The sequence below is a fragment of the Coregonus lavaretus genome (genome assembly GCF_964263955.1).
Source record: "Coregonus lavaretus genome assembly, chromosome: 1".
NCBI classification, from domain to species: domain Eukaryota; kingdom Metazoa; phylum Chordata; class Actinopteri; order Salmoniformes; family Salmonidae; genus Coregonus; species Coregonus lavaretus.
Genome location: NC_139988.1, coordinates 31,614,234 through 31,624,403, shown reverse-complemented (window position 1 = coordinate 31,624,403; position 10,170 = coordinate 31,614,234).

Here is a 10,170-nt window from a genome sequence, read left to right as displayed (position 1 = left end):
TTCTATTCTGCCATGTCATTAAGCTAGTTGCCGCTGTCTGCTCAGCTAATCCCTTTATTGCATCACGAGTGTGGTTTATAAATCTTTGCTGGTTATAGTAAATATAATTTATCCAATCTACGTTTTTATTAATTGTTGACCACCAGAAAAGACTTGATTCAAACCCAGCTGCGATCTGATTCCTAGCTTTGAATTCTTCTGGAACCCCTCGAGGTACTCCTATCCCATCAATATATATCCTTTCATCAAAGGATCCCGGGAGGAGGTCCTACTTTCTACGTGACAACTCACCAGTCTCTGACACGTTTGATTGTTTGCGTATGTAGGTGAGTTCACAATCAGTTATCACCACACAACCATCAGATGTCAGCACGGGCCTGGTTTTGGTTCCTAAAATCCTCTGGCTGCAACAAAGAGGAGAGATTAGTCATGGTCTCTTTTAGTTGTGACATTCTCTGTGTGGGAGCAGGAGCTAAGATGCCCTACCCTGTATCCTATCTTATTAGTCCTAGAAAAACAAATGGAGGCAACCAAGGTCGGGATGACTTTGTTATCGGGGGAAACAGATAGTGCAAGTTACCATAAGACTCCTTCACCACATTCCCAGGTGGCTTGAACAATTTAATAATGGAGGATAAACCTGACAGAGAGTCAAAGCCTGTCAAGGGGAACGGAGTAGTTGTTAACCTTGGTTTGGCTGTCCCACAGGCATAACAGTCCTCTTTAGACATAGTTATTGCCGTATACTAAACCCATTCCAACCACAGGTCAAGATTTCTACACCCCGTCTACACCTGTCCTACTTTCTTCAGGTCTATAGTTTGCACCATCTTTACCACAGCCCCGGTCTCACTACCTCCCTCAGAGAGGTTTACTCTATATGGTGCCCCAGTTGAAGAGGATATCTCACTTGTTCAGGTCTGTAACCTGTTTTAGCGTATTTCAGACTTTCAGACAGTACCTACCCTTATATGGGTCGCACTGCCATTTTCTGGTAATTCCCTACTTTCACAATACTACACCTGTCCCTAAACTGTGTATGGAGATTGACATATTCCCCCCCCCCCCCCCCCCCGCTTGGTATGAGCAACTACATAGTCCCAGGATGTACATGGTGACATACATATGGTGATGTCCTTCCCTAAAGTCCCTAGTACTTCCCCTTTCCCTACGTCTAGCTGTCTCCTATGCCTTCGTAGACTGTGCTCAGGTATTATTTTATCAACTTGTGTTAGGTTAACTACTACTTCTGGCTGATCAGGAGGGTCTGTGTGTGCTAGGAATATGGCCCCCACAATCAGACAGCTACCTACCTTCAGGAGACCTGTGAATCCCCACCCTCGCCCTGAGAACATGTCAGACGCCAGAGGCCAACCCATTGCTTTACCTTCTATCGAACTCACACAGGGATGATCAGACAGGGTAAGGGAATCTTCGTTAAGGAGCCAACCCCCGAGCCCTAGTGGTGATCGGTTCTTTCTCCTAACTCTGTGTTTGTTCATCAGGTGTAACTGGGTTTACCTTTTTGCAGTGTGTGACATGCACCCAGGTGGATCTAATAGGACTTGATAGGGCCCTTCCCAACAGGCCTGCTTCCAGTTTTTCTTCTTTTAGGGACTGGATGCTCACCAGTCTCCTGGTTAGATAGAGTGGGTCACCTTCTCCTTTAGTTCACCTGTGGGGCACAAAACCCCTGACATACGGGTGTGGTTAATAAACTATCTTCACACATGTTCAGTTCTCAATTTCTAAGCTTTTTTTTTTTTTTTTTTAGTATTTTGTCCTCTCCTTCGTATATATTTATTATTTAATCCTACCATCCCCCTTTTTGACACATGATTTGCCCATGTGTCAATACTACCACCTACCTAAACAATCACTTAGGTAATATCGGTAATTCATTATCCAATTACCATCCCTCCACTCTCTCTTCTGTTATTTTATGGTTCAAATCATATACAGTGGGGAAAAAAAGTATTTAGTCAGCCACCAATTGTGCAAGTTCTCCCACTTAAAAAGATGAGAGAGGCCTGTAATTTTCATCATAGGTACACGTCAACTATGACAGACAAAATGAGGAAAAAAAATCCAGAAAATCACATTGTAGGATTTTTAATGAATTTATTTGCAAATTATGGTGGAAAATAAGTATTTGGTCAATAACAAAAGTTTCTCAATACTTTGTTATATACCCTTTGTTGGCAATGACACAGGTCAAACGTTTTCTGTAAGTCTTCACAAGGTTTTCACACACTGTTGCTGGTATTTTGGCCCATTCCTCCATGCAGATCTCCTCTAGAGCAGTGATGTTTTGGGGCTGTCGCTGGGCAACACGGACTTTCAACTCCCTCCAAATATTTTCTATGGGGTTGAGATCTGGAGACTGGCTAGGCCACTCCAGGACCTTGAAATGCTTCTTACGAAGCCACTCCTTCGATGCCCGGGCGGTGTGTTTGGGATCATTGTCATGCTGAAAGACCCAGCCACGTTTCATCTTCAATGCCCTTGCTGATGGAAGGAGGTTTTCACTCAAAATCTCACGATACATGGCCCCATTCATTCTTTCCTTTACACGGATCAGTCGTCCTGGTCCCTTTGCAGAAAAACAGCCCCAAAGCATGATGTTTCCACCCCCATGCTTCACAGTAGGTATGGTGTTCTTTGGATGCAACTCAGCATTCTTTGTCCTCCAAACACGACGAGTTGAGTTTTTACCAAAAAGTTCTATTTTGGTTTCATCTGACCATATGACATTCTCCCAATCCTCTTCTGGATCATCCAAATGCACTCTAGCAAACTTCAGATGGGCCTGGACATGTACTGGCTTAAGCAGGGGGACACGTCTGGCACTGCAGGATTTGAGTCCCTGGCGGCGTAGTGTGTTACTGATGGTAGGCTTTGTTACTTTGGTCCCAGCTCTCTGCAGGTCATTCACTAGGTCCCCCTGTGTGGTTCTGGGATTTTTGCTCACCGTTCTTGTGATCATTTTGACCCCACGGGGTGAGATCTTGCGTGGAGCCCCAGATCGAGGGAGATTATCAGTGGTCTTGTATGTCTTCCATTTCCTAATAATTGCTCCCACAGTTGATTTCTTCAAACCAAGCTGCTTACCTATTGCAGATTCAGCCTTCCCAGCCTGGTGCAGGTCTACAATTTTGTTTCTGGTGTCCTTTGACAGCTCTTTGGTCTTGGCCATAGTGGAGTTTGGAGTGTGACTGTTTGAGGTTGTGGACAGGTGTCTTTTATACTGATAACAAGTTCAAACAGGTGCCATTAATACAGGTAACGAGTGGAGGACAGAGGAGCCTCTTAAAGAAGAAGTTACAGGTCTGTGAGAGCCAGAAATCTTGCTTGTTTGTAGGTGACCAAATACTTATTTTCCACCATAATTTGCAAATAAATTCATTAAAAATCCTACAATGTGATTTTCTGGAGAAAAAAAATCTTAATTTGTCTGTCATAGTTGACGTGTACCTATGATGAAAATTACAGGCCTCTCTCATCTTTTTAAGTGGGAGAACTTGCACAATTGGTGGCTGACTAAATACTTTTTTCCCCACTGTATATTATTACCAAATTATAATCTTCTTCACACTTTTCACAGTATTATAAATTACCCTCAACTTAGTAAAATAAACTCTTAAAGTCCTCCTCTCATGCCTTTAGAATTTACTAGTGTGGATGATTAATTAACACCAGAATGTTAAAACAGAGTTCAGAGGCAATTGAAATTATTCAACGAACTGTTCCATCCCATAGTATACCAAACATTACCATTATTCTAAATATTTCATAAATGTTACTTATCCCAAGTGTTCATTAAGTCCTCATGACATTCATTCTCATAAGAAATCATATATACCCCAAACTCAGCCAAAACCTAAAAAACTCCATAAAATTCACTGTGTGTGCTCCTCTAAGACATATCACCCTTGACCTGCTGAAAATCCCCTAAAATTAAAACAACAAGGCTTTATAAACATCATACTAGGTGTGTTGTTTTTTGTTTGAAAAACCCAATTTGAAAAATAACAACCACAAATAGCCAGGCCTCACTTTATTTGGTAGCTCACTTTTATGACCTAAATACTGCCTAACTGAGATGAGCTAATCTCTTTCTCCTGGTTATAATCTAAAAATGGTAGTACACACAAAACATGATACAGATATCCCCAGTCTTAACCCATCAATAATTGTTTGTATCAATCTAATTCCTCATAACTAATCCATAAAACCACTCAAAATTCCTCGAGTATACAATGATTATTTAATTGATTACCCCAACTCTGCTACATGTGATCTCATCTCAAATGATCCATTATCAATTATTTGTTCAACCCCCTAGGAAAATATGTATCCCCTTCTATTGTTCCTGTCCCCCCTGCTTCACCAAAGATCCAGAACCCACCACAGGCTGGCGCTATTCCCCCAGCACAACAGCCAATGCCACTTGCATCCCCGTAACCAAAATAAATTATCGTTCTAAAATGTACCAACAATTTATATTTTCCCGCTAACCCATTTCAGTTCGCTATTCAATTTCTTTAACTGTTCTCTCTGATTAGGCCCTAATTAATAAAACAAATACTTGCTATCGTTGATAAGCATACATTTAATGTTCCTAACATTTGAACTCTCTCTCACCCCTCCCCTTGCTCCTTCGGGGAAATCGCATGGGGACCTTGTAACATATTTTCATAGACCTTTCTAGAATACTTCTACTTAAGCTATCTAATTCAACCGTTCACATTTCTCAATCCACATAGTAATCTAGGTATATAGCTCCAATGCGAAAGCTTTACTCACTGTCCCTACCTGTTTTCGAACCAGGAACCCTCTACATACATCGCCAGTCACTCCACACCATCTGCGATGCTTTCAAAGCACGCCAAACAACAACAACTTCCATGTCGCACAACCAGCCACGTCATCAGCCCTTCCTTCTCAAACACCCTAGTAGCAAAAATAAAACCCACTCTCTAACAGCGTTCTGCATTCACCTCTATCATCGGGTTTAAAAACTAACATAACAACATTAACCATTCTCTATTGCTGTAGTAACGTCTTGTTTGGTTCAGTTTATTTATTACGGAGTGTCCATAATACTATAATAATACATGATCGAATTCCCCTCATGCATACAGATTTCACCTTATGTCATTGAAATGCCAAATAAACCATAATAGTTCAATGGAGCCCCCTATTGGCTCCCCACTGTTTATACATTACTTCCATACCCACATTAGTTATGGTCCGATTACCCATTAAACCTTATCACATGATCAAACAACGGCACAACCTTAAACTCATATGGGGCGGCAGGCAGTTTAGTGATCAATAGCGCCGCGCCAACAACCGAGACGTCGCCGGTTCCAATCCCCGAGCCGACCAGGCGAAAAATCTGCCGATGTGCCCTCGAGCAAGGCACTCAACCCCAATCGCTCCTGCAAGTCGCTCTGGACAAGAGCGTCTGCCAAATTACCAAAAATGCAAATGTGAATATTCTCTACTTTCTCACCCATGATGTACGTCTACGTTCGGGTGAGCAAGTTTAGAACATCCCTCGTCAGAAACCCACAGGCACCTCTCAAATAATCACCCTGTGGTGTTCCCAGCCAACTCCCAGTCTTTCCTGGCTCCAAAAGCCACACTTTCGCTCTCTCCAGCCCCTCCCCTCGCAACTCTCTCTTCCCCCTCCAGCGGGAGTAGGCTTTGAGGAGCTATTTCTCGTTTTAGTGTTTCCAATATTCTGTCGTCATTTAAAGTACTTTAATCTATTTATTTAAATCAAATGATTCCCACCTAATTAGTTAAAGTTGGTGCATATTTATATTTCAACGATAAACCAAATTATTTCAGTCTAATTGTTTAACCAGTATTTTGCAGTGTCAAACATCAAACATTACATCAAATAATCAACAAAAAAAGCCTCAACCCAAGCACCTAAAACCAGTATTATGCTATGTCTAACACCAAACGCCACAGTTCAATCATATCAGCTCAAATGTTTCAGTTCAGTCACACAATTCATCACTTTAGCTTTATGTTCCTAATTGTTATTAACGGGTTATATGGTTTAAGCAACCACAAACCCAACAGTTATCCCCAAATTATACAGTTTGGACAGCCACAGACGTTTTAATTCCCAATTAGTTTTCTATCAAGGTATACAGGTTTATCATTCACACTCTCATGCATACGACAACACCCGCACTGTCTAACTTTTAAAGTACCTCCTATGAGTTTATCATAGCTCGCACTGTCTAATCTATTTTAAAGTACCTACTATGAGTTTATCATAGCTCGCACTGTCTAATCTATTTTAAAGTACCTACTATGAGTTTATCATAGCTCGCACTGTCTAATCTATTTTAAAGTACCTACTATGAGTTTATCATAGCTCGCACTGTCTAATCCATTTTAAAGTACCTCCTATGAGCCTCAGTCATAGCTCGCACTCCTAAACTATTTTAAAGTACCTCCTATGAGTTTATCACAGCTCGCACTGTCTAATCTATTTTAAAGTACCTCCTATGAGCCTCAGTCATAGCTCGCACTCCCATGGGTTTAACCATCACAATTATCAAACATTTGCATAGTATATTATGAAATCGAAGTAGTATACTGTAATTGTTACTTATAGTACAATAGGGTTCACTTACATCAAACAGGTGCTTCACAAAATTAATTTGGATAAAGCCAATGTGCAGAACTTTAGTTACATAACAATAGGTGTCTGCTTACCTGTTTCAGAAGCCCGGGCACTTTGTGAAACACACAGTTCGACGACAGTGATGTCCAATAGGCTGGGTGAATTCCAGCGAAGTTCCGCTACCAGATCATGTCGGGGTCACCAATTGTTAGAAATTGCGTAATTCAAATCTGGTATTGGAATAAGAGAAAACATAATCAAGAGATATTCAATCCAAGCTAAATTTATTACATGCAAAATGTATGTATGATAAGTATGATGGTTCGTATACGGGCTCACTGAAATACCACGCAGGGCAGACAGAGAACTAATCCATTGTTACAGGTTCTTCTTCAAATACTCTGACAGAGATATTTCCCACTCCCTGCTGGCCAATCAGAGTAGAGACTGAGCGTGGTTTAGACTTACTCAGCCTATCCGTTGGCGCACGGGCTGGTCCCAAACCCTTGGCGCATCCCTGTTGCCAGGCATAAGTTTTTATCATAGCAACCTGTGGAGTCAGCACCCAAAAGACACCACTGTACTGTGAGTTCATATGTTCAAGGACGGTTCACAGACAACGGTTCACAGACAACAAAGAGGCAGTGTTCGTATCTGTAAGAAATACAAGTCTTATCTGTCCTTCCCCCTAACGTTCCTTACATGAATCACAGCCTGTTATGTGAAACAATTTATATCAGTATAGTACAAACCTATGCTTATCATTAATGCATTCCTTCTAAGCCATTCATCACACACAGATCCAATCATGAGAAAACAGAACCCCACAGGCAGAAGAGAGAACGGTCGAAAAGTGCGCCGTTGGAGCATGTGTTGATATTGATAGGATCGAAAAAAAGAATTAGAATTATTTCACAAAACTGACGACGAATCAGCTCCTAGAGCGATATTACCACCTACGGCTGCAAATATTGAGGTGGCTTATACCCAATAAAAATGCAGTAAATCACCGATCATTGTGCACATGTTAGGCTACACACATTAATTATATTGAGACACATTACAGACAGTAGCCTACAAGTAGTAAAATAGAACTCAATTGATTGAACATGAAATGTGTACTGAACAAAAATATAAATGCAATATGTAAAGTGTTGGTCCCATGTTTCATGAGCTGAAATAAAATATCCTAGACATTTTCCAAATGCACAAAAAGCTTATTTCATTCAAATGTTGTGCACAAATTTGTTTACATCTCTGTTAGTGAGCATTTCTCTTTTTGCCAAGATAATCCATCCACCTGACAGGTGTGGCATATCAAGAAGCTGATTAAACAGCATGATCGTTACACAGGTGCACCTTGTGCTGGGGACAATCAAAGGCCACTCTAAAATGTGCAGTTTTGTCACACAACAATGCCACAGATGTCTCAAGTTTTGAGGGAGCGTGCAATTGGCATGCTGACTGCAGGAATGTCCACCAGAGCTGTTGCCAGATAATTGAATGTTCATTTCTCTACCATAAGCCACCTCCAATGTTGTTTTAGCGAATTTGGCATTATATCCAACCGGCCTCAAAACCGCAGACCACATGTAACCACGCCAGCCCAAGACCTCCACATCTGGCTTCTTCACCCGCGGGATCGTCTGAGATAAGCCACCCAGACAGCTGATGAAACTGTGTGTTTGCACAACCAAAGAATTTCTGCACAAACTGTCAGAAACCGTCTCAGGGAAGCTCATCTGCGTGCTCGTGTTCCTCACCAGGGTCTTGACTTCAATGGGCAAATGCTCACCTTTGATGGCCACCGGCACGCTGGAGAAGTGTGCTCTTCACGGATTAATTCCGGTTTCAACTGTACTGGGCAGATGGCAGTTTGCTGATTTCAACATTGTAAACAGAGTGCCCCATGGTGGCGGTGGGGTTATGCTATGGGCAGGCATAAGCTACGGACAACAATCACAAATGTATTTTATCTATGGCAATCTGAATGCACAGCGATACCGTGACAAGATCCTTTGGCCCATTGTCGTGCCATTCATCCCCTCCCGTCACCTCATGTTTCAGAATGATAATGCACGGCCTCATGTCGCAAGGATCTGTACACAATTCCTGGAAGCTTTAAATGTCCCAGTCCTTCCATGGCCTGCATACTCACCAGACATGTCACCCATTGAGCATGTTTGGGATGCACTGGATCGACGTGTACGACAGGGTGTTCCAGTTGCCGACAATATCCAGCAACTTTGCACAGCAATTGAAGAGGAGTGGGACACAGGCCACAATCAACAGCCTGCTCAACTCTATGCGAAGGAGATGTGTCGCGCTGCATGAGGCAAATGGTGGTCACACCAGATACTGACTGGTTTTCTGATCCACGCCCCTACCTTTTTCTTTAAGGTATCTGTGACCAACAGATGCATATCCGTATTCCCAGTCATGTGAAATCCATAGATTAGTGCCTAATTTATTTATTTCAGTTGTCTGATTTCCTTATATGAACTGTAACTTAGTAAAATCGTTGAAATTGTTGCATGTTACGTTTATATTTTTGTTCAGTGTATTCCAATATGATTGAACTAGGTCGATAGCCTACTGTTTATATTTGAATGCAGTCATCTCGGTTTTCATTTGAAGCATCTTTGTATAGCCCACGTCACTTGTTTGTATCAATTGCAAAGATATTGGCAACTTTGTATTTGTAGTCAACTTTGTTCTATAGTTATCAGCGTTCACAGAGAGACTGATAAACTATGTGATTTCCTTTTTTGCGGAGATCTTCTGTTTATAAAGTGATGCGGGAGGGCAAAAAGCATCTAACGACGCACTTAGCTGTTCTACAAGTGGGCTGATGTAGGCGTTAGATTACTAGCGTTTTTAAGTGCAATGTTAATAGCAAAGGTTCTGGGCAACCTGGTCTCAGAGCATTTTGTATTATTCTTTACGTAAATCCAGGACACTTCATTTAGTATGATATGTTACGTTTCATATGGTATGTATTAATGTGTGGATGTCCATCACCCCTTTGATATGTTACGAATTACAATTCATATTATATGTTACGAATTTGCAAAACGTACAATATGTTACAAATTTGCAAAACATACAAATATTACGAATTTGCAAAACATACAAATATTACGAATTTGCAAAACATATGATATATTACGAATTCTAGCTTGGTGGCTAGGGGTTAGGGTTAAGTTTAGGAGTTAGGTTAAAGGGTTAAGGTTAGGGTTAGGTGAAGGGATAGCTAAAAGGGTTAAGGTTAGGGTTAGGGGAAAGGATAGCTAAAAGGGTTACAATTAGGGGAAGGGTTAGCTAACATGCTAAGTAGTTCCAAAGTAGCCTAAAGATGCTTTTAAGAAACTGGTCCCAGAGCTGAAATACTGGTATTTCAAATGGGTCTGATTTTAGTACATACATGGTTCATTCATATTACTCTCTGCTTTCTGATCCACTGACACTATCTTCATATGTAACAGAATATACACACAGGTGCCTAGCGTATAAGGGCT